Source organism: Leptodactylus fuscus, chromosome 4, assembly GCF_031893055.1.
Source record: "Leptodactylus fuscus isolate aLepFus1 chromosome 4, aLepFus1.hap2, whole genome shotgun sequence".
NCBI classification, from domain to species: Eukaryota; Metazoa; Chordata; class Amphibia; order Anura; family Leptodactylidae; genus Leptodactylus; species Leptodactylus fuscus.
In genome coordinates, this window is record NC_134268.1 from 95,914,155 (window position 1) to 95,937,668 (window position 23,514).

At 40.9% G+C, this 23,514-nt stretch overlaps 1 protein-coding gene across 3 annotated transcripts in view; it reads right to left on the bottom strand.

Annotated features, from left to right (window-relative positions):
- Positions 1 to 23,514, bottom strand: part of ATXN1 (ataxin 1) — a 491,098-nt gene that overhangs the window by 293,491 nt on the left and 174,093 nt on the right. For all 3 annotated transcript variants that reach the window (XR_012715457.1, XM_075270820.1, XM_075270821.1), the window contains exons 4-5: positions 21,233 to 21,290; positions 2,207 to 2,323 (exon numbers count right to left, since the gene is read on the bottom strand). The gene's annotated coding sequence lies outside the window, so the exon portion shown is untranslated. The remainder of the gene's footprint in view (positions 1 to 2,206; positions 2,324 to 21,232; positions 21,291 to 23,514) is intronic.

Here is a 23,514-nt window from a genome sequence, read left to right on the forward strand (position 1 = left end):
AAAAAAATAAATGTTCTAAATCCCTCCTTTCCCTAGAATACATAGAAAAGTAGAAAATGACTGTGAAACACATACACATTAGGTATCCCTGTGTCTGACAGTGCCCGGTCTACTGAATATAGGGTATCTGCAGTGCTTCTGTTCCATCAGGAAGGGGTTAATAGGAGCACTGCAGATACCCTATGTTCAGCCAGGCTGAATTCCAAGTGGGGGAAAAAAAGGAAGGGAAGGGACAGACAAAACCAAAACACCCTTCCCCAGCACCCAGCATCTACTGCACCCAAAAACTCTGACCATTTTAATTTTTGAAATTTTCCAGTAGCTGCTGCATTTCCCCCCCTAGGCTTATACTTGAGTCAATAAGTTTTCCCAGTTTTTTTGTGGTAAAATTGGGGGGGTCGGCTTATATTCGGGTCGGCTTATACTCGAGTATATACGGTAAGTTGTTTTTTTTTTTGTTTTTTTTTATATTTCCTACCCACTGGCTAACATGGTACGAGAACAAACACTTTTATCTAGAAATAGGCCATTCACCCTAATGGATATATAAACTATGATTTCGGATACTTCTGGGAGTGAAAAGATTAACCTCCTTAGACAAAAGGGTCTGTAGTGGCCATACATAGAGCCCCTGCCCAAGACTGGCTGCCATCTCACTAGAACTTGTGTTTGTTTCCATTAGTATACATTTTGGTTTTATTTTTCCAGAAGTAATGTGATCTACAGATTATGCAAAGTGTATGTTGCTGTGAAATGCTTTCTTTGTAGATACCGAGTGTGGAGACAACACTAGCAAAAACACAAAAAATACAGCACCACACAATATCCGGTATAGTATGTGAAATCAGAGATATATAATATAGGTGAATATAGGTTTGTGCTAACCTTAGAGGGTTGTCAACAGGTCACAACACCTCAAATTGCAGAATATATTATATGCGTCCACTCCAAGGCAGCTGCTGGCTCACCATCACAAGAAAGAGTATCCACGCTTACCATGATGTCTTCAGTCAAATTCCTTTATTAATACCATAAACATAATGCGTTTTGGAGCCATACAGCCGCTCCTTTTTCTAATGCTTAACAAACTATGCATCTGAAAAAGGAGCTGCTGTATAGCTCCGAAACACGTTATGTTTATGGTATTAATATAGGAATTTGATTGAAGACGTCCTGGTAAGCGCGAATACTTTTGCTTTGGTCCTTCTGGAATATTGTTTGAGGACAGAACATTGGTTTTGAATAGGGGTTGTACCATGGGAAGAGTACTTTGGAGATGTCCTGTGGTATGAGCCTGTACTAGCTGTGGTGTGATACTTGGGTTACACTGGGACAATGACTGTCCCTTCACATGTAGAGTCCACTTGGGTTGGTCAACTACTGTGACATGGGTGTCAGAGGTCTAGTTTGTAGTCTAGCAGGAAGTACTGCCTATGAGAATAGGAGGGATACAGCTAGTTCATGTGAGTCTTGTGTCTAGGTTACTGTTTGGTGTGCCATATCCTGCACAACTGAGTGTCTGGTGTTTTTTTTTTTTGGCCTGACTACATAACCCAATATGAAACTGTCAGATCTATATGAGTGGTCTGTACTAGGGTGTAGCTGTTAAGGCAGCCGAACTCTGCGGGGGCTCATAACGTGATAGGACACCTGGAAAGGGATAGCCACTCTAGGCACATCCACAAAAGTAATATTTACCCTGCCAGTAGCAGTTCTTGTACAAGGGGGTATATATGCAACATTTACCATTTTACACCATTGTGCATTCACAAACATGAAATATGTATATACGTAAATTTGTACAAGTATTATATAGTAATAGACATACAATAAAAAACATACATAGGGTAGAGTATGACTGGTGTGTACGGTATAAATAGTTGACATGTTGCATGTTGATAAATTACAACTATTTTTTATAATTTAATTTCCTATCAGAAACTCTTCTTCAGTGTTTGCCTATGGTTATGGAAAGCTTTGGCCATGAAAAAAAAGAGAAAAATATGCTTAACTTTTAGGTTGTCAGTATAAACAAACTCGCCTCCACATAGTGTAATACAAAAACAAAATTTACTAAGCCATGAAAGCAAGTTGTTCACAATCCCACAGAATAGGCCATAAAAGAAAGAATAGCGACATAACTACATTACTAAAATTACAAAAATTACAAAAATTCATATACAAAAAAGTGACCCAGTTAACTTACAGCATTCACTGTGGCAGGTCTGTAGACGTTTCGGCTAAGCTGTTCGTCCCAGTAAGAGTAATGGTTAAGTCTCTCCCAGCAGTGTGCAGCACCCTCTTTATTCACATAAATAAATACCTAAACAAAGGGAACAAAGAAGGAGATAACTCCATTTAATTGCTTAACATATTAACAACAGCTTCCTACTGACTGCTGGACCAAATGCATTTTAATGAGATTTCTGAATATGGGACCTTATGTGCAGCTCAAAGCCATATGAAATCCATCAGTGAAAGCTGGGGGATAATACATAGAATGGCCCCTCTTGTATATCGGCTTCTATTATAACCCGGCTCATTGTGTACCCAACAGCATGCAATATAAGCTTTTCATTACAGATCTATTGCTGTGTATTTCTCATCAAATATACAGGATTAAAGCAACGTTTTTATTATCAATAAAGGTAGCTGAAATAATTGCTAATCGCTATGTATTTTATTCCACGTGACCTCACCCCACGGCGTTTCAGAACAGCAGATAATACTGTTTCATTTAGTCCTTGCCCAATAACAAAGTTGGGAAAGAGCTCAACTAAAATGGCATCATGCATCTACTGCACCTGCTTCTTCCTTGTTATTTTGATAAAAAGTTAAGCTGGCTATATATATAAAATTTATTTCATTCCATCCAGCATACCATTTGTTGTATATAGGGGTGGCCCGACTTTCCCTTAATAACATACGTTGGAAGACGTAAAGATCCAGTTGGTGGATTTTAACATGTCCAGTGTTTAACTCCTAGAGGAAGATAAGTCAGTGCCTGAGGTGTCTGGTGCCGGCTAACCCTCTTCCAGAGGCCTGAGGACAGGTCATCAATCTTAGAAACTTTATAACCCCTTTTAAGGCCTCTCATGTCACATATGAAGACACCAGTACTATGAATGGCACGACTGGAGCTTCCAGTTATGCCATATGGAAACCTTCTCATTACAGTATAGACAAGCTGCTGGATATTGATACCACCGTCTGCTTCAGCTCACTTCATTACTTATTTGGCTATGACTGTGGATATGGGACATACAGCACAGGTTCATATAGACTATAGAAGGAAAGGTTACTGGGTAGCCTCAGACGGTCCCCAGTTCTCATGACCTCCATAGGTTACCTCTATGGTGCGTATGCTTGTGATATGAATTTTTGTGTATATGAGACAAAACCATTGCTCTGATGCCAGTTTCTACATTTGTAAGATTCTAAATAGTGAGTTTAGTTAAATCTACATTGACACAGCAAAGCAGGAGGGAAGATCCAAATGTCTAAATATAATTAGCAGCATGCTCTCAGAAGGAAATACACTCACTTTCTGCTATGACAATCTTTTTTTTTTTTTTTTTTTTTTTTTTTTAAATTTTAGCACATTTATGTAAAGTGCATATGTTCATTGCATACATTAACTCCAGAACCCATTCAAAATTAGAATTGTTTCCATATTTCATTTTATATAAAGGGTTTCCGTATCATGTTACTGCTCTGCGGTTCTAATACAGGGGCCCAGTCACTGGTAGACTAGCCATACACTTAAGATATCTGAAGGCGAAACCAATCAATGTTGGTGGAACCAGCCAACCATGTTATGTTCATGGTGGCCATTTCAGATGTCAGGGGAAATAATCAAGCAGTGAATTTCAACATGCTCAATCATTGTAGTCTGAGTTTTAGGCATACAGTTTCAACATGTATTTCTTCACAGAACAATTAGGGCCCCTTCACATGGCGTAAGCGCTCGGCTCATTCCGAGCCGTACACGCGAGCGCTTCGAAACACTTCCCATTAACTTAAATGGGAGCGCGCATAAAGCCGGCTTTACGCGCACTCCCATTGAAGTGAATGGGAAGTGTTTAGAAGTGCCCTTACAAGGGGCCCTTACATATTGTGATATGATATTAAGGCAATGATATGATGTAACATAGTAACATAGTACACAGGGCTGGATAGTCCATTAAGTTTAACCTATAGACCTACCAAATTGATCCAGAGGAAGGTATAAAACCCCACAATGCTGATTCTAATTGCCCCAACAGAGGACAAAATTCCTCCCAACTTCAAATATGGCAAATAGACTAAGTCCCTAAAAATTCTAGCTTTGATAAGCTATGATATTCTTACTTTTCAGGAAAGACATTCAGTCCCCTCTTGAACTTGTATAAGTTATCAGTCAACTCCACATCTTGCAGCAGTGACATCCATAGTCTCACTTTTCCTGTAACTAACCCCCCTCTATGGTAAAACTTGTTTTCATCTAGACAGAGGATGCCCCCTTGTTATTGATGCAGGTCTGGATCAGTAGAAAGATTTCGGTTCTGTCCATTCATATACTTGTACATCATAGTTACATCCCCCCTAAGGGCTCGGATCACACAGGCACAGAGGGGGCGGATTATGGCATGGAATCCACGTCATAATCCGCCCCCTCACAATGGTGGTCTATGGAGACTGCTAGCAACATGACCTTTCTTGAGACGGATTCAGCCTCAAGAAGTCAATACAAGTGAATGGGAGGTGGAAGCCGCGTCACGTTTTTTGGCAAAAAACGCGATGCAGTTTTTGGCAAAAACCGCACACAAAAACCACGTCGCGGTTTTTAAGGTCCATTCACTGACTGGGAGGTAAAAACCGCCTGGTGTTTTTTGAGGCTGTTTTTACCAAAAACCTCTCCAAAAAACGCCTCAGTGTCCAAAAACCGCTTCCAAATTCCTGAAGCGTTTTTTTTCCAGACCAAAATACGCCACACGGTATTCACGTGTGAGCTAACCCTAAGCCTTCTTTTCTTCCAAACTGAACAACCCCAAGTTTGGTAACCTGGCTTTATACTCTAATCCATTCATCCCCTTACACTAACACTGAAGCACAATTTTCAATTTTCACACAATTTTCAATTTTTACACAATAATGTCTGACTTTTTTCTGCTTCCTTCACCATGTTAATAAAAGAGACTGTGGCGATGGGTGAGGCCCCACCAAATTTCTCATCACTCACACTGGTAGAAATGATGCCTGAAATGAACCAACTATGAATTGGTGTTCATTTCGATCCAGGTGTATGGGCCTGCCAGAGCATGGGTCTCTCTTTATAAATGAGGCGTATTCTCCCCAGGGACACAGCTATGAAGACATATGTTCAATAGACCCCTGTTGTGCTGTCATCAGAAAACCAGCAACTTTTACAGAAGGCAGTATTCTGCAATGTAGGAGAGTAATGGACCTGTGCTGGCACAATACATTGTCACAATTGTATTAAGTGCTAGACTGAATAGATAATACAGAAAGCAGCAGCACGTCTCCTTTGCTTGTATAGATCTAGGATGTAAGGAGAGATATGTAGACATGCATAATAGGGTAATCCTTAATATAATAATGAAAGTGGCTTAAGAAGAAGATCTTCTGGTTTAATTAAAAAAAAAATTCCATTAACCAAACTAAGCACTAATAATTTATAGGGTTTAAATAAGATATTGCCTATTTGTCATATTAGACTAGTACATGGGAACTTCTGCTATTACAGCAATCTGACTTAAAAATCCTTCAAAACGGAGAAGACCAACAATGTGACAAGTAAATGCTCGATCCATAGTAAAGCTGGTCATATTACGTTAGATTTTAGATGACCGTTACCATCCATCTTTCATAAAGACAACTATTTCAGTTGTTCTCCACACAAATAAAGAATGTTCTAATGAATGTTCCTAATACAAAACTAACATTTGTTACACATATATTTGTCCCGATCAACAGGGTTTACGACCAGATCATATATTGAAAAATACATTCCTGCAATATACAAATCACACTCAGGTCTGTCAGTATAGCCCATACACAAAAGATTACATCTGACAGATGGCCAAACAAAATTCTACACAACCGATTTTGGTTGTGATGAACTTTAGTTCCTGGATGGTTGTATGGGATGAATGTAGGTGTATACAAGAATGACTGCTCATCCAAAATTTGTCTCTTCAGCAGTCTAAAATCTGATGTGTATGGCCAGCCTACAAAGTAAACAGGAACATATATATATATATATATATATATATATATATATGTTCCTTGAATCTATATGTGCCTTGAATCTATATGTTCCTTGAATCTATATGTTCCTCGAATCTATATCCAGGGCCATACTTTATGTAATGTACTCATTGATTTATACTTCTGCTTTAAAGAAAATCTTTTATGTCCTTGGGCAAATGTGGTTTTATATAGCACTAGAAAGCTGATTCAGCACACTGAGATATTGGTGCCATTATCAATCTCTGCCCACTGTCAGAAGGGTGTTCCTGACAGTCTAGCTGGGCTGTGAGTTACACCCCTCCTGATAGTACTCATCCATACCTGTGTACTGTCAGAGGGATCTTTCCTTACCACCCAGCCATGACGCTAAGCTGTGAAGAACGCCCCCCAGTACTAATCTATGGATGTGTACAGTCAGGAGTGGCATTCCTCACAGCTTAGCATCATTGCTGGGCGGTAAGGGACGCCCCCTCTGACAGTACATGGACGAGTATTGTCAGGAGGGGTGTTCCTCACAGCCCAACTACACTGTCAGGATCCCCCTTATGGCCGTGGGCAGAGATTGGTAAAGGCACTTATATCTCCAACCCCGGAGTACATAATGGGAAAGCCGATAGTGTGCTGAATTCCGCACACCGTCAGCTTTCTAGCGGTATATAAAACAGCATGTGCCCGAAGATATGAAAGGTCCTCTTTAAAAGGACTCCAGGAACAAATCCATGAAACAGGTGCAATGCATTTAGTACACAGTCTTAACAATGGAATGAAGCGGATGAATGTAGCATGAAAAAAATGCTAATTTACAGTGAAATGTTATTTTACAATAAATGTGCATAATGCTTCCAGCTGCCCCTGAGTTTCTTTTCTAAAAGCAGTATACTTTAACTCCTTAAAGTATTTTTGGTTCTGCTGTATTTTCTTTAACTGAAAACCCTCGTGTTTATTTTTACCCATGCTCACACAATAAAATGTAGTCTAATTTACAGGCAGCATGTTATAGAACAGGATTTGTTGAGCATATTGATATTTTTTGTGAGAAACAATTTCATAAAACCTGTGAATTAGTCATTTAAAACCAGCTCACTTTGGCCTATGAGTCCATTGGGTGGTCTCACCCACTGAATGACATCTCTCCTTATGTAGAAACATAGGGACGACAATCATTTGCTGATAAGACTAGCCAATTTACTCTTAAGGCCAAGATGAGCAGGAAGTTAAAAATGATCTTTCACCACCTCCACCATTTCAAGTTCTTAGTATCTGTTAAAGGGGCTCTATCACTAGGAAAAGTCATTTTTAACTAATCACACCTTTGCATAGCCTTTAGAAAGTCTATTTCACACCTACCTTTTGTATGTAGATTGCCTCAGTGGTTTCTGAATAAGTCTGTTTATATTCATATGCTAATTAGACTAGTGCACGATAGATGGTGCACACCTCTCTCTGCTGTTTTCTATGGGAGGCTGCTGCTGCTGCTGATGACTCGCTTCACACACATAGAAGATAATGGGAGGCTGCTGGGAACTTCCTGAGCTGGCTGGAGGCTCATTAGCATATGAATAAAAACGGGCTTATTCAGAAACCACTGAGGCAATCTACATACAAAACGTAGGTGTGGAATAGACTTTCTAAAGCCTATGCAAGAATGTGATTAGATAAAAATGACTTTTCCCAGTGATAGAGCCCCTTTAATAGTTGCTTCTCCACAGATTCCAGCAGAGTTGGAATTTTTTCTGTAGCAACCCACCCTTCCTGAGCAATGTTAGTTTTGGTGACTGATGTGCTATTTAGGTTTTGTAATGTCAGAAGGGCAGTGTCAGACAGGGATTTGTGATTCAGACCAATCAGAGGCAGCCAGTGTCAGAGCTCTGAATCACACCCTTTGACAGCATCTTGACAGTACATAGCCTAAATTTCATGTCAAGCATCAAAACTACCAGCATTGATTGCTTGGGAACAGCGGTGGGTAGAGAAAAAAATCCAACTGTGCTGGAATCAGTGGAGTGGCACCTATTAACAGATGTAAAGAGCTGGACTTGTTAGAGTGGTGAAAGGTTCTCTTTAAATGAATTATTGACAAATTCAACTGGCTCTTTTTCAACAAAACTATATATCAATCTGCTCAGCCTTTTCCTACTTTATACCATGCTGCCTGCAGTTCAGACACTGTTTTCAGTTTAAAGGAACCTGTCAAGTGATCCTGCCTTGGTGATAAGAAGATCAGCAATTCTTTAGGCTGGAACCTCACATTGCAAAAATGCAGCATTTAGGCCACGTCAATAACCACTGCAGTACAGTACCTGCAAAGTGGATGGGATTCTGGCTAAACCCATCCACACACTGCAGAAAAAAATCGCAGCATGTCAATTATACCTGTAGAAATGCAAAATGTAATGAAAAATGCTTCAGAAAGAATCGTGATGTGTTTCTGCCGCATGGAAGAATGTAGCAACTGTTTACAACTACACATGGTGAGGACTGAGGAGCTGTCACAATATTCTCATTGGCATTGGACACAAGCACTTATAGTCAACTCAATGCCAGGAGATCAGCACCTTTCTGCTCATCTATCATCCAAATAGCTTCAGCTCATAAAGTAAGAAACTGTTCAGTTCCAGGAATCTCCTCCAAAGGGTGGTCGCACCAAATATTGATTTGATTTAGCTTTCACTTTTATTCATTCACTTAATTCTGTTTATTGACAAACATAAACTATTAATACTTCAATTTTTTAAAGTTTTCTTACTTTTTCACACCTGTTTAAAACTTTTGCACAGTACTGCAAATAGATTTCTTGTGTCAATATTTTGTTCTTTCTTTCCCTGCCAAAGACATATCTCAAGGACAAAATTGATAAATTCATCACACCACAGGCTAACATAGGCTTGAGAAGAAAAATATTGGCTGGAATCATAACACATATTTGAATACAGAATCTATATTTTACACCGTTTCTATATTGTTCACATCAAAACATTAGCACTAAATATACTGACTATAATGGCTTCTGTTGGGTTTCCGCCTGAAAAGGGCTAAAATTGTGGAGAGAAAAGAGCTGCTTGAAGGACTCTCTGCATTCTTAAAGCAGAATCCCCAGGCAGAGAACATAGCCTTCTTGTGTTTTTTTTTTTTTTTTTTTTCATGCACAATATTTGTTAAACATGTAAAAATTGATCCTGCTATCAGAGATGTTCCAAAACAGAGGCTGTGAAGGGGTTAAGCTCTCCATACCTCCTTTCCCTGAAATTTTAGTCAAAAAAAATTTCTATAACCCACTATATCCTCTAGGTTACCTTTATACGGCATTTTCGCCCTAATCAAAATTTACTAAGGTGTCTAAAATGTGCCATGCTGTTCTGTAAGGTTATATGGGCATGGGTAGACTATAAAGGGACTGTATGTTACGGTGCACAATTGTAGGGCTGTTTGTACAACACAAAGATTCATTTTATTACACAACACCTTTCAATTTACTTGGAGCAGCTGCATAGCTGATATCATCTGAGATTTCTAAGATCTAACTATTGATTTAGATTTTACACGGTGCCTGGGCAAGTTTGTGTGGGCATTGGGAGCCATTCACTTTTATTACAAAGTCTTTCATTTCTATAAAGAATTGTAAATAGATTCCAACAGTCTTCCAAAGCAAACCTTGAATTTCTTGTCTGCATGGGAGAAAGTTCACATAGGGCACATTTTATTCTCTACACAGCAGATCACATTCGAAGGTTACATTACAATAATCCTTTTGTTGGCACCTGGGCTGCCATTTTGTTTCCAATTACTGATAACATATATAACCATACAATATACAGTATTTCAAAAGTCATAGACCTATTATAGCAGCAGGTCAATGTCAGACTATGTTCACACCAATATTTTTCAGGCGTGAACCTGCATTTTGTAATGCATCAGTATATACACTCACCGGCCACTTTATTAGGTACACCATGCTAGTAACGGGTTGGACCCCCTTTTGCCTTCAGAACTGCCTCAATTCTTCGTGGCATAGATTCAACAAGGTGCTGGAAGCATTCCTCAGAGATTTTGGTCCATATTGACATGATGGCATCACACAGTTGCCGCAGATTTGTCGGCTGCACATCCATGATGCGAATCTCCCGTTCCACCACATCCCATAGATGCTCTATTGGATTGAGATCTGGTGACTGTGGAGGCCATTGGAGTACAGTGAACTCATTGTCATGTTCAAGAAACCAGTCTGAGATGATTCCAGCTTTATGACATGGCGCATTATCCTGCTGAAAGTAGCCATCAGATGTTGGGTACATTGTGGTCATAAAGGGATGGACATGGTCAGCAACAATACTCAGGTAGGCTTTGGCATTGCAACGATGGTCAATTGGTACCAAGGGGCCCAAAGAGTGCCAAGAAAATATTCCCCACACCATGACACCACCACCACCAGCCTGAACCGTTGATACAAGGCAGGATGGATCCATGCTTTCATGTTGTTGACGCCAAATTCTGACCCTACCATCCGAATGTCGCAGCAGAAATTGAGACTCATCAGACCAGGCAACGTTTTTCCAATCTTCAATTGTCCAATTTCGATGAGCTTGTGCAAATTGTAGCCTCAGTTTCCTGTTCTTAGCTGAAAGGAGTGGCACCCGGTGTGGTCTTCTGCTGCTGTAGCCCATCTGCCTCAAAGTTGGACGTACTGTGCGTTCAGAGATGCTCTTCTGGCTACCTTGGTTGTAACGGGTGGCTATTTGAGTCACTGTTGCCTTTCTATCAGCTCGAACCAGTCTGGCCATTCTCCTCTGACCTCTGGCATCAACAACGCATTTCCGCCCACAGAACTGCCGCTCACTGGATGTTTTTTCTTTTTCGGACCATTCTCTGTAAACCCTAGAGATGGTTGTGCGTGAAAATCCCAGTAGATCAGCAGTTTCTGAAATACTCAGACCAGCCCTTCTGGCACCAACAACCATGCCACGTTCAAAGGCACTCAAATCACCTTTCTTCCCCATACTGATGCTCGGTTTGAACTGCAGGAGATTGTCTTGACCATGTCTACATGCCTAAATGCACTGAGTTGCCGCCATGTGATTGGCTGATTAGAAATTAAGTGTTAACGAGCAGTTGGACAGGTGTACCTAATAAAGTGGCCGGTGAGTGTATGTTTCAATCAGTTGTCTTATCTACCGTAAACTGTAATAACTTCAAGAGTAATAACACAAGGAATATCAGATAATACATCAGATCTTTGATGTTTTTGGGAAAATAAAATGTACATAATTGGTAGTATGCCAGGGAGAGACTTATTTTGTTTTATAAATTATGTTAACAATATAAAAAATATAGATAATTTATATACAGGGGGTTTAGTTCACTACTTGTGTTTACTCTACTATGCAAAACTGGACTCTAAGTATTAATGTGACCATACATGTAGCCAGTACTTACATTTTTCTGTGGAGACTGTTAAGGAGAATGTAATATTGTCTCCCAAAATCATAGTTACAAAGATATGATGCACATTGCAGCTTTCTCAAAGTTTTTGCTGCAAATTGCTCTAAGAACCATCACCAAACTGCTTTGATGTGCAATGATGTCTCAGATGTGTGCAGGACCTGCAGAAAGTCTTGCACCTATAAGGTCATATGACCATCTATGTACAGGTCCTGTTACTGCTGAAGGAATTACACAGGTAAGATCACATGACCATATATATGCAAGTCTTGAAGTCAGAAGGAGCACAGCAAGGCTGAGTCAGTATTGTATATGAGTCGGGTTTAGGGTCTGAATTCGTAACAGCGGCCTGGGTTTGCTTTGCATATAGAGGATGTAGTTTGGGATATGTATTTATAAAAGGGGTCTAGTTTGTATTTTTTAATTGGTCACATTTGGGGAATGCAATATTTGATAGGGATCTGTATTTTTAGATGGCTTATATATGGACTATCTTTACTCCTAGGTTGGATTTATTCTGAGGTTTATTCTGGAGTCTATTTATTCTAGGTTCTGGTCATGGATCTGAGTTTTATGTTCTGGTCTATGAATGTATTTGCACTACTGGGAATGGCTACAGAAGTGAGGGGCTATGTCTTGGCAGCAGAAATAGTCATAATGGTTTGAGATGAATGGAGAAGAGTAAGAGAAGATGTCACTGACTTTATAGAGGAGCTGTTGTCTTTCTTGAGTGTTACCATTCGCCTTGTTAAGAGGATATAACCTTACAAAGGCTGGTACCATCAATATTGTCAGTATGTGGGAACACATCCGTGTGACAAGTAGAATGGTAACAAGTTCTGGAGAACTGGTAAAGGGGGAAGCAAGCTTGTGAAATAGTTTTTGGTCTCCTTGATCTACTGTCAGTTGCTCAATATAATGACAACTACTAATGAATGACCTATGTGTATATCCTTATGACTGTCCGACCACTGAAAAGGTACTCAGAATTGTAACAGAAATTTCTATAATTATACATCTGCCCTGAATGGGATGTTGCAGAAACTTATGTGCATGCTGCAGAAACAAATTCACTGAGATGTTGCAGAAACAACCCCATTGAGATGTTGCAGAAACAACCCCATTGAGATGCACAGAACTGCTTTTCAGTCTCAGAAAAAACTTATGTTTGTGAATACACTGAAAGGAGCAAAGCACTTAAAAAAAAACACATTAGTTCCTGGGTTTTCCCCTCTACTTTTACATAGTTGTAGCATTTTATAGAAGTCTGATCAAGAGATATCTCATAGGCAAACACTGATCCATTAGACTGCTGTTTTTAGACATTTAATGAGTGCAGTTCACTTAGTAAAGCAACATCAGAGCAAAGATAAAGAACTGAGCACCTGTTGACAGAAAGGTCTTAAGTGAGAAATTTAGGAGCAGACTATTTTGTACACTGAGGAAGGGGTCATGTTGGACAATTTGGATAAGTGGATCCATGCAGATATCCTAGCTAAGTAATGAGGAGTTAGAATGTGTCTCTTACTCTGCTTCTGCCCATTGCCTGTAGTGGATAACAAGCAGCTGTTCTGCACTGGATAAGAATGATATGGTAAGGAAACAATGTACATCTGGGAGGAAATGAAAGACTTTTCAGATACTAGAAGTCAAACTAGGTGCTATGTGGCCAATATCATGTGCTGTTTACCAGTATTTTACTACCAAAGCTTTTTCAAAGAGAAATGTCTTATAGGCACCCATAATTTAAAAATGATATAAAAATGTTATTAAATGATTACATATATTGACAAAGTTGTGCCATGAAGCTCCTAGCCCCAAATCAAAATCTGTACCAGGTCCCCAACTATAATATATTGTTTATCACACCGGCCTCCTGCTATTGAGATTAGGCACCTTGCAGTCCCCCTAAAGCCTCTGGGGCTGGGTACAACTGCACCAACTTAAGTTACTCCCCAATATATCAAGTAGTATATCACTATATCACTGTATGAATGTAGTATTCAGTACCATATGCTGATCTTGAGTAACACTGTTAGCTAGGCACTATGTGGTAAACTACATCATGGTACACCATATGGAGGGGCACCAACAAAATGTGCAGAACAGGACATTGTTCAACATAAGGGCATCCTTTGGTATTAAAGATATTACAGTACAAAATATCAGTTGACTACTTACAATTGGGGAAATTTGCTATGCAAAATATATTAGAATTTCTTCAACAAATGCAGATAGCAATGTAATAAATCTCATTCGCCCTATGAAGCATATACCTAAGATAGAGCCAATTTTCATAGAAAGGCAATAGAGTCACTGGACTGCCTTTTGAAATGTGAGATAAAGTGAGAGCACATAGATAAAACCCCCCGAAAGGGGAAAACATATACACTACAGAGAGATAATGCAAGTTTACATTGCAGAGTTACAAGGTAACAGTCTTAGATACTGTATGTATAGCACCATTGCTTATTCTCTCATACTGATAGTGATAATGATTTGGGCACATCCATGGCTCTTTAACTGTGGAGATTTCATTTTTATAATATATACAATATTCTAATTCTTTACGGATTCCAAGATCACTTTGCAGAATGATAACCTGTACTATTTATTTGTAAAGGATTGTAGACAGATTCATTACACGGCTGATCTCTGTACTATAAAAAGCCATGTACCTTGAATTCCAGGAAGCAGAGATCTTGACATGACATATTGATACTCAGATGATTTTAGATAATTGTATACCTTTTTATTACGGACATTTTTATTTTAATATTCATGTGTATAAGCATGTAATTTGTGTGATATAGACCTTCTTTATGTCAGTAGGTGCTCCTGCCTCGTAGAATGCGCCAGCGTTACTTACATAACTCACTGCTCCATCAACTCCTGCTCTTATTCAAGCCTTTCCAGTGTGGAGACATGTTCACACTTCAAACTGCCCCAGGCAGGAAATTTAGTGGAGAAAATATCACAAAATACATCACTATGTACAACATAATGATACGGCTGATTAGATTAGAAAGAAGAAAGATGACCATCGACTGCCACATTACGTACATTCAGGCTACATAAAATTGAAACCTCACATTCTCACCTCTGCTGAATACAGGAAGAGCAAGAAAAAACCTCGGGCAAAGAATTAACCAATACTGAACGTTGTGTAAGGTGATAGATCATCCATTTCTAGGTTCTAGCAGAATTAGAACTCATGCACATGGCAAAGCCAGGTACACAGAGCCCCTATGATGGCACCCTGAGCCCCTATGGTACCATATTGTAGAGCCATAGGCTTTTTACATGTCTCCATATAGTGACAGCAACATATTACCATCTAGACGCAATGGGGAGAATACCTACATAATACCACATACAATGGAATCAGTCTTATTAACATATTTCCATAAATAAAATGCCAACAATAATGAAAGCTGCCAATTATTCCTTATTTAATTAAGATCGCTCTGTTGTATTGTGTCTCCTCTTTGTATACTGAAACATCTCATTTATCCCTAGAAACTGGTTATATTTTTCTACCTACTTAGTCACGGCATACATTAAAACCATGCCATGTTTCAGTAGAAACAAATATAAAAGTCCAAAGTAATATAGGAATACATCCTTAGAAGAAGTAGGTTAGAATTAATACTGAGGTTTTACTGCTTTCCGCAAACCAGGGTGATCGCTACGTTTAGGAAGAGGTGGACAAACTCATTGGCAGGCACTCAGCTACACTTGCCTAAAAAAAACAGCTTGAATTGGACTTTTCCTGAATAATTTTCTGTATAATCAACTTATAATAAAAATATAATGGCTAAAGGAACATCAGCCTTGCATGATCAATGGTTACATTTTTAAATATCGAGGGAGGGTTATCAATTCACCTACACTACTTTTTCTGGTATAGAGGGATGATATTGTGGTGCACATTTGGTGCAAGGCCCTTCCTTGCCCCACAAGTGCACCACAATCCTGCATCAATATTCAAGTAACAGAAAACATCTTTAGGCTGCGTGAACACCACATTTGGCCATGATGGAAACTCTGCAGCAAAAGCCGCAGCAATTTACAGGTTCCTGCAAAGTGCATGGAATTCTGGCTAATCTCATCAACACATTGCAGAAAAATGCTGCATTTTCAAAAACGTTGCATTTTCCATCATCATTAGTTGATGAGGCTAAGAACCAATATGGCAGAAATGCAATGGGTTTTTTTTGGCTGCTGTGCGGAAAACATGTCATTTTTACCATTTTTCTTTTTTTCCCTATAGAATAAAGGAAGAAAAACTGGTAATTTGCAACTGTGTAACTAAATATTTGCAAGTGGCATTTCTGCACTGACCTCGCCACTTTATCTAATGTCAGCATGGCCGGGGTGGGGCAGCAGCATCACCACCATATGCACCTTATTAATAATGAGTTACGTCACAAAAGTGACATAAATGATGGTGAAATCTATGGTAGCCCCAGGGTTTTGTCTAATTCATGAGACTCTGGTCTTGATGAATCACCCAATGTGTATCTCAGTATCTACTCTACATCTAGCATTGCCAATTGCTCTTATAAGTTCATAGGAATTTGGAAAAAAAAAAAGTGTATGCGTGTACGCGTATTCCTTCATAATTTAGTTTTATTTGTCCACATTGGAACATTTCCTAGTATGGTTAAAAATAAATGCTCTCTACAGTGACAGCAAAATCGCAGCCCGTTCCAAATGGAAGATATCATTATTATTTTTTCATAAATATATGCAACATTTATTTTACTTAAATGTTAAAAAAAAAAGTGAAAGACGTTAAAGAAACAAATGTGTTGCTCACGAATAGCCAACATTTTTTAGGTGTTTTGGGGTGTCTGTGGTGTGGGGTGTGCGGTGTCTTCGTTTTGGGGTTTCTATGACATAAAAAATATTCCAGCAACAAAATGGTTTATTAATTACATTCTGATTTATTATGTACAATGATAAGAAGGTCAACGGAAAAGCTCATGGCTTATTGGGTTACATGTTTTTAAAGTGTTCCTAAGCAGGACTTGTAAAAAGCCTTGTTTCAGGTGATCTATGTACACATATTCCATGGAGCAGTGTGCTTACACATGGCTGTGGCCACTCACTGTTGTTATATGTACGGTTGTGGACTATGAATTTTGTGGTCTACACAGAAACCAGGGATAGACACGTGACACTGAGATTGCTACATTTTTTGTATGCCCTTTTCCTATGTCCCAATGCCCCCATAGGGATAACAATCACATCTTTTATTTATTCTTCCATGCCTTCTTTTTATATGACTATGCAATGGGTTTTGGTAACTGTCAGGCAGTATATGAGAAACAAGATTGAGAAACAAACCTATGAGAAGGCAGCATTCTTATTTTTGTGTTGACATCAGCGGTAGAGCGGTTGGTGATCTAATATGAACATGTACTGGTCCCAGTCCTGAGGTTTACTGGTACAAGTGATCAAAGTCTATACTTTGGCAACTACTATGTTGAAGATTTTGTCGACTCATTTTTTTTTTTTTTTCGGTAGATAGTGTGAGAAGGTGACAGGCAAAGTGTTGTAGTCATGGTTAGAGATGAGCGAACACTAAAATGTTCGAGGTTCGAAATTCGATTCGAACAGCCGCTCACTGTTCGAGTGTTCGAATGGGTTTCGAACCCCATTATAGTCTATGGGGAACATAAACTCGTTAAGGGGGAAACCCAAATTCGTGTCTGGAGGGTCACCAAGTCCACTATGACACCCCAGGAAATGATACCAACACCCTGGAATGACACTGGGACAGCAGGGGAAGCATGTCTGGGGGCATAAAAGTCACTTTATTTCATGGAAATCCCTGTCAGTTTGTGATTTTCGCAAGCTAACTTTTCCCCATAGAAATGCATTGGCCAGTGCTGATTGGCCAGAGTACGGAACTCGACCAATCAGCGCTGGCTCTGCTGGAGGAGGCGGAGTCTAAGATAGCTCCACACCAGTCTCCATTCAGGTCCGACCTTAGACTCCGCCTCCTCCGGCAGAGCCAGCGCTGATTGGCCGAAGGCTGGCCAATGCATTCCTATGCGAATGCAGACTTAGCAGTGCTGAGTCAGTTTTGCTCAACTACACATCTGATGCACACTCGGCACTGCTACATCAGATGTAGCAATCTGATGTAGCAGAGCCGAGGGTGCACTAGAACCCCTGTGCAAACTCAGTTCACGCTAATAGAATGCATTGGCCAGCGCTGATTGGCCAATGCATTCTATTAGCCCGATGAAGTAGAGCTGAATGTGTGTGCTAAGCACACACATTCAGCACTGCTTCATCAAGCCAATACAATGCATTAGCCAGTGCTGATTGGCCAGAGTACGGAATTCGGCCAATCAGCGCTGGCCAATGCATTCTATTAGCCCGATGAAGTAGAGCTGAATGTGTGTGCTAAGCACACACATTCAGCACTGCTTCATCAAGCCAATACAATGCATTAGCCAGTGCTGATTGGCCAGAGTACGGAATTCGGCCAATCAGCGCTGGCTCTGCTGGAGGAGGCGGAGTCTAAGGTCGGACCTGAATGGAGACTGGTGTGGAGCGATCTTAGACTCCGCCTCCTCCAGCAGAGCCAGCGCTGATTGGCCGAATTCTGTACTCTGGCCAATCAGCACTGGCTAATGCATTGTATTGGCGTGATGAAGCAGTGCTGAATGTGTGTGCTTAGCACACACATTCAGCTCTACTTCATCGGGCTAATAGAATGCATTGGCCAGCGCTGATTGGCCGAATTCCGTACTCTGGCCAATCAGTGCTGGCCAATGCATTCTATTAGCTTGATGAAGCAGAGTGTGCACAAGGGTTCAAGCGCACCCTCGGCTCTGATGTAGCAGAGCCGAGGCTGCACAAGGGTTCAAGCGCACCCTCGGCTCTGATGTAGGAGAGCCGAGGGTGCACTTGAACCCTTGTGCAGCCTCGGCTCTGCTACATCAGAGCCGAGGGTGCGCTTGAACCCTTGTGCACACTCTGCTTCATCAAGCTAATAGAATGCATTGGCCAGCGCTGATTGGCCAATGTATTCTATTAGCCTGATGAAGTAGAGTGTGCACAAGGGTTCAAGCGCACCCTCGGCTCTGATGTAGCAGAGCCGAGGCTGCACAAGGGTTCAAGCGCACCCTCGGCTCTGATGTAGGAGAGCCGAGGGTCCACTTGAACCCTTGTGCAGCCTCGGCTCTGCTACATCAGAGCCGAGGGTGCGCTTGAACCCTTGTGCACACTCTGCTTCATCAAGCTAATAGAATGCATTGGCCAGCGCTGATTGGCCAATGTATTCTATTAGCCTGATGAAGTAGAGCTGAATGTGTGTGCTAAGCACACACATTCAGCTCTACTTCATCGGGCTAATAGAATGCATTGGCCAGCGCTGATTGGCCGAATTCCGTACTCTGGCCAATCAGCACTGGCTAATGCATTGTATTGGCGTGATGAAGCAGTGCTGAATGTGTGTGCTTAGCACACACATTCAGCTCTACTTCATCGGGCTAATAGAATGCATTGGCCAATCAGCGCTGGCCAATGCATTCTATTAGCGTGAACTGAGTTTGCACAGGGGTTCTAGTGCACCCTCGGCTCTGCTACATCAGATTGCTACATCTGATGTAGCAGTGCCGAGTGTGCATCAGATGTGTAGTTGAGCAAAACTGACTCAGCACTGCTAAGTCTCTGCATTCGCATAGGAATGCATTGGCCAGCCTTCGGCCAATCAGCGCTGGCTCTGCCGGAGGAGGCGGAGTCTAAGGTCGGACCTGAATGGAGACTGGTGTGGAGCGATCTTAGACTCCGCCTCCTCCAGCAGAGCCAGCGCTGATTGGTCGAGTTCCGTACTCTGGCCAATCAGCGCTGGCCAATGCATTCTATTAGCCCGATGAAGTAGAGCTGAATGTGTGTGCTTAGCACACACATTCAGCTCTACTTCATCAGGCTAATAGAATACATTGGCCAATCAGCGCTGGCCAATGCATTCTATTAGCTTGATGAAGCAGAGTGTGCACAAGGGTTCAAGCGCACCCTCGGCTCTGATGTAGCAGAGCTGAGGGTGCACAAGGGTTCAAGTGCACCCTCGGCTCTCCTACATCAGAGCCGAGGGTGCGCTTGAACCCTTGTGCAGCCTCGGCTCTGCTACATCAGAGCCGAGGGTGCGCTTGAACCCTTGTGCACACTCTGCTTCATCAAGCTAATAGAATGCATTGGCCAGCACTGATTGGCCAGAGTACGGAATTCGGCCAATCAGCGCTGGCCAATGCATCCCTATGGGAAAAAGTTTATCTCACAAAAATCACAATTACACACCCGATAGAGCCCCAAAAAGTTATTTTTAATAACATTCCCCCCTAAATAAAGGTTATCCCTAGCTATCCCTGCCTGTACAGCTATCCCTGTCTCATAGTCACAAAGTTCACATTCTCATATGACCCGGATTTGAAATCCACTATTCGTCTAAAATGGAGGTCACCTGATTTCGGCAGCCAATGACTTTTTCCAATTTTTTTCAATGCCCCCAGTGTCGTAGTTCCTGTCCCACCTCCCCTGCGCTGTTATTGGTGCAAAAAAGGCGCCAGGGAAGGTGGGAGGGGAATCGAATTTTGGCGCACTTTACCACGTGGTGTTCGATTCGATTCGAACATGGCGAACACCCTGATATCCGATCGAACATGTGTTCGATAGAACACTGTTCGCTCATCTCTAGTCATGGTATATCTCCCCCAGATTCCTGACATATGTGTGGTCCAGTGTGGATCTTGAATAAGCTGAAGCCCAGGTGTGGGTCCTGAGGCTCATTACTTGGCCATAAGAAGGATGCAAAGCCTGCCCTTCAGCGCAGTTCCTGGGAGGAGAGGAAGTGGCTGGGTCTTTCCTGACACTGAGAGCTTTGTGTACGGTACAGAATTATTTTGGTTGATTCTTGTGGCTGGTAGTAAGCCACACGTACAGTTAATATTTTCTGTTTAGTTAGTGCTCAGATGAGCAGGTTTTGTTTTGCCTTATTGCCTGAAGTTAAGGCTGTATTTTATTTTGCTTATCCTGTGCCTTATATAAAGTTTTATTTATTTTGCTTTTTTTAAAGTTAGAATTTCTTATAGACCTATGGTCTGTGTGTACAATAACAAACAGTTTACAATACACATGTAGGTATGCATTTTTTTCTTAACTCAATATATCCTTAGATGTGTGGCATGAGGTGACTAGCTTTTTAAAAAAACAAAAAACAATAACATGATTTTGTGATACTCTGTAACATGATACCTATCCTAAATGTGTCCATGTGTGACCACCCAGTGGTTGTATTGTGAGTTGCAGTCTGTCATGGGTTTTACTAGCATGTTGAAACATTGTATTCAATTTCTTTCATGAGCACTAAGGTAGCCCAATACTGACTATGGGGGCAAGAAAGAAGTGATAAAGGATAAATTAAGTTGTTAGACAACTGAATGATAGTCCTTCCTTATATACAACTCCATGCATGTTGATATATGTGTTCATCTCTAGCTATAGTTCTTGTAGGATGTTTCCTTACCTACTGGAGGATCTGTTTCTGTGTCTCAGATAGAGGAAGTTCCAGCTTCTTCATTAAACTGAAACAAAAAAAAAAAAAAAAAAAAAACAGAATAATTTTAGTGAATTAGTTTACAATATTTTACCATCATTAATGATTTCTGACATTTCTAAGCTGAAATGGAAATTATTACGGTCTATTAACAAATAAGACGTAACTACAAGCTTCAGCCGCAGTTATTTTATAAAGATGGCTTATCATAAAAACCATGACAGTTATTGTATGTTCTGAACTAGTGCTGTGCAAAAGGTCTCATACCCTAATATACAAAGACCCAGTTTTACTACTGTGTAAACAACTAGAAACTGGCGCATTTTTGCTTAGTGTGGCGCAGAAAGCTCCATCTGCTGTAGAGCGGCCAAACACAGTCATTGCTGAGCTGCAGTGAAGACATCCGGCCACTGTACAGCAGATGGAGCTTCTGTACAGCGTTCTGCTTCAGGCCCTGTATTGTGTTCAGGACAGGCGATAGAAGTGGCTCAGTACAGCTGATCGTTGAGGGGGTGCATAGGTAGATATGAGGATAGGCCATAAAATAATTAAGCCAGGATAAGCCCTTTTAGTGTGCACCAAATAGTGTAGACAAATTCAGGCTTAAAGTAAGCAAACTAAAGGTTGATATATATGCAGGCTAACCAGTCTGAAGATATGGCAGATTTATCATTGTCATGTACCCATACTGTAGTTTCCAATGAGAAACTGACGTTTTTACACCAAATTTGGAAAGATTGATCATTTACACCCCTGAGAACAACTATTCTGAAAAGCGGACACATTGGAGCATAGTTTAGCAGAGGTATAGTCTCCCATAGTTCAGCAGATTTACTAGAATTTCTTCCAGAAAATAGTGTGCATCTATGCATTACCTGAGATGATATCGTTAATTAATAGATTATTATAAAATTATTGAATTCATGAATATGTTAAAAAGAAGTTGAAGTTATACAGAATGCAGAAAAGGGGAATATTTCAGGTAGTCGATTATTGCTCCGGACACAGGGACATCCCAGGGATAGCAATTTGCATTAATCTCTAGAAAACCTGGGTCTGTCCCTGGAAATCAGGGAAACTTGGCAACCGTAATAAAGAATGCAGTCTTGTAGCACTTATCCTCTGTACAAGATTTTTTCTGTGAAATGCAGGCTTGAGTAGGAGGATTTTCCAGAACAGGAAATGAAATGATCACTCAATGAAAAAAGCCATGGTGTGAATTGCCTTTGAATACATTGAGCTTTTAGATGCATTTATGTAGAAGCTTGTGTTTCAGGAATAGATAGCCCCTATGATTAGTTTAAGCCTGATTAGGATATAGGCAATTTAGCAAGAAACAAGGTAACTTAGTTAGCATTCATCCACCTCTGCTGCACAGCCATTTGATCTCCCTCAAGGTCACTTTCTTAGTAACTTGATGAGCATTACATCATCTCATACAACAGGCCGGTTATATCAGCAATCGATAAGGAGGACTCTGCAGTACAGGAGCATCCCTTTGTACTTCAGAATCGGGTTACATCTCTACAGGCGCATACACCATTAACCACATGAGGACCGCCGTACGTAAATTTACGGCCTCATGTGCTGGTACCTAAAGACCGGACTATTGCCGAAATACGTCCGGCCTTTAGGTACCTTTCTGGCGGGGGGAGGGGTGCGGGGGGGACAGGGGTTAGGTGTTACTAACACCTAACCCCTTCCTCCATAACGTCCAGTCGGAACTGAGTCCGACTGGAAGTTTTAACCCTTTCGATCGCGCCGTGAAACATCACGGCGCGATCGAAAGGCATCCGCCGACAATTGAAGCTGATCGGCACCCCCCGCGGCGAGATCGGAGGGTGCCGATAGCAGTAAAAGGTAGTCTGGGGTCTGGCCAGTGACCCCAGACTGCCCGGAGCCCCCACATACCTGGTGATCCTGCCAGGACCTTCTGATGTCAGGCTGTGCGTCTACACAGCCTGACATCCTGCTACGGAATGCCATGTGGGACACCTGCAGGCTGTGTCTCACATGGCATTCTATATCAGCAAAGTATTGCTGATTGAAGTGTCCTAAATGGACACATGAAAAAGTAAAAAAAAATGTAAAAAAAATAAAATGAAGTGTATGAAAAAAATTAATAAAGTTATAAAGCCCAAAAATCCCTTTTTCTCAATAGAAAATGAATTATATAAAAAAAGAACTCAAAAGTAATAAAAACAATGCATATTTGGTATTGTCGCGTCCGTAACAATCTGTACAATAAAACT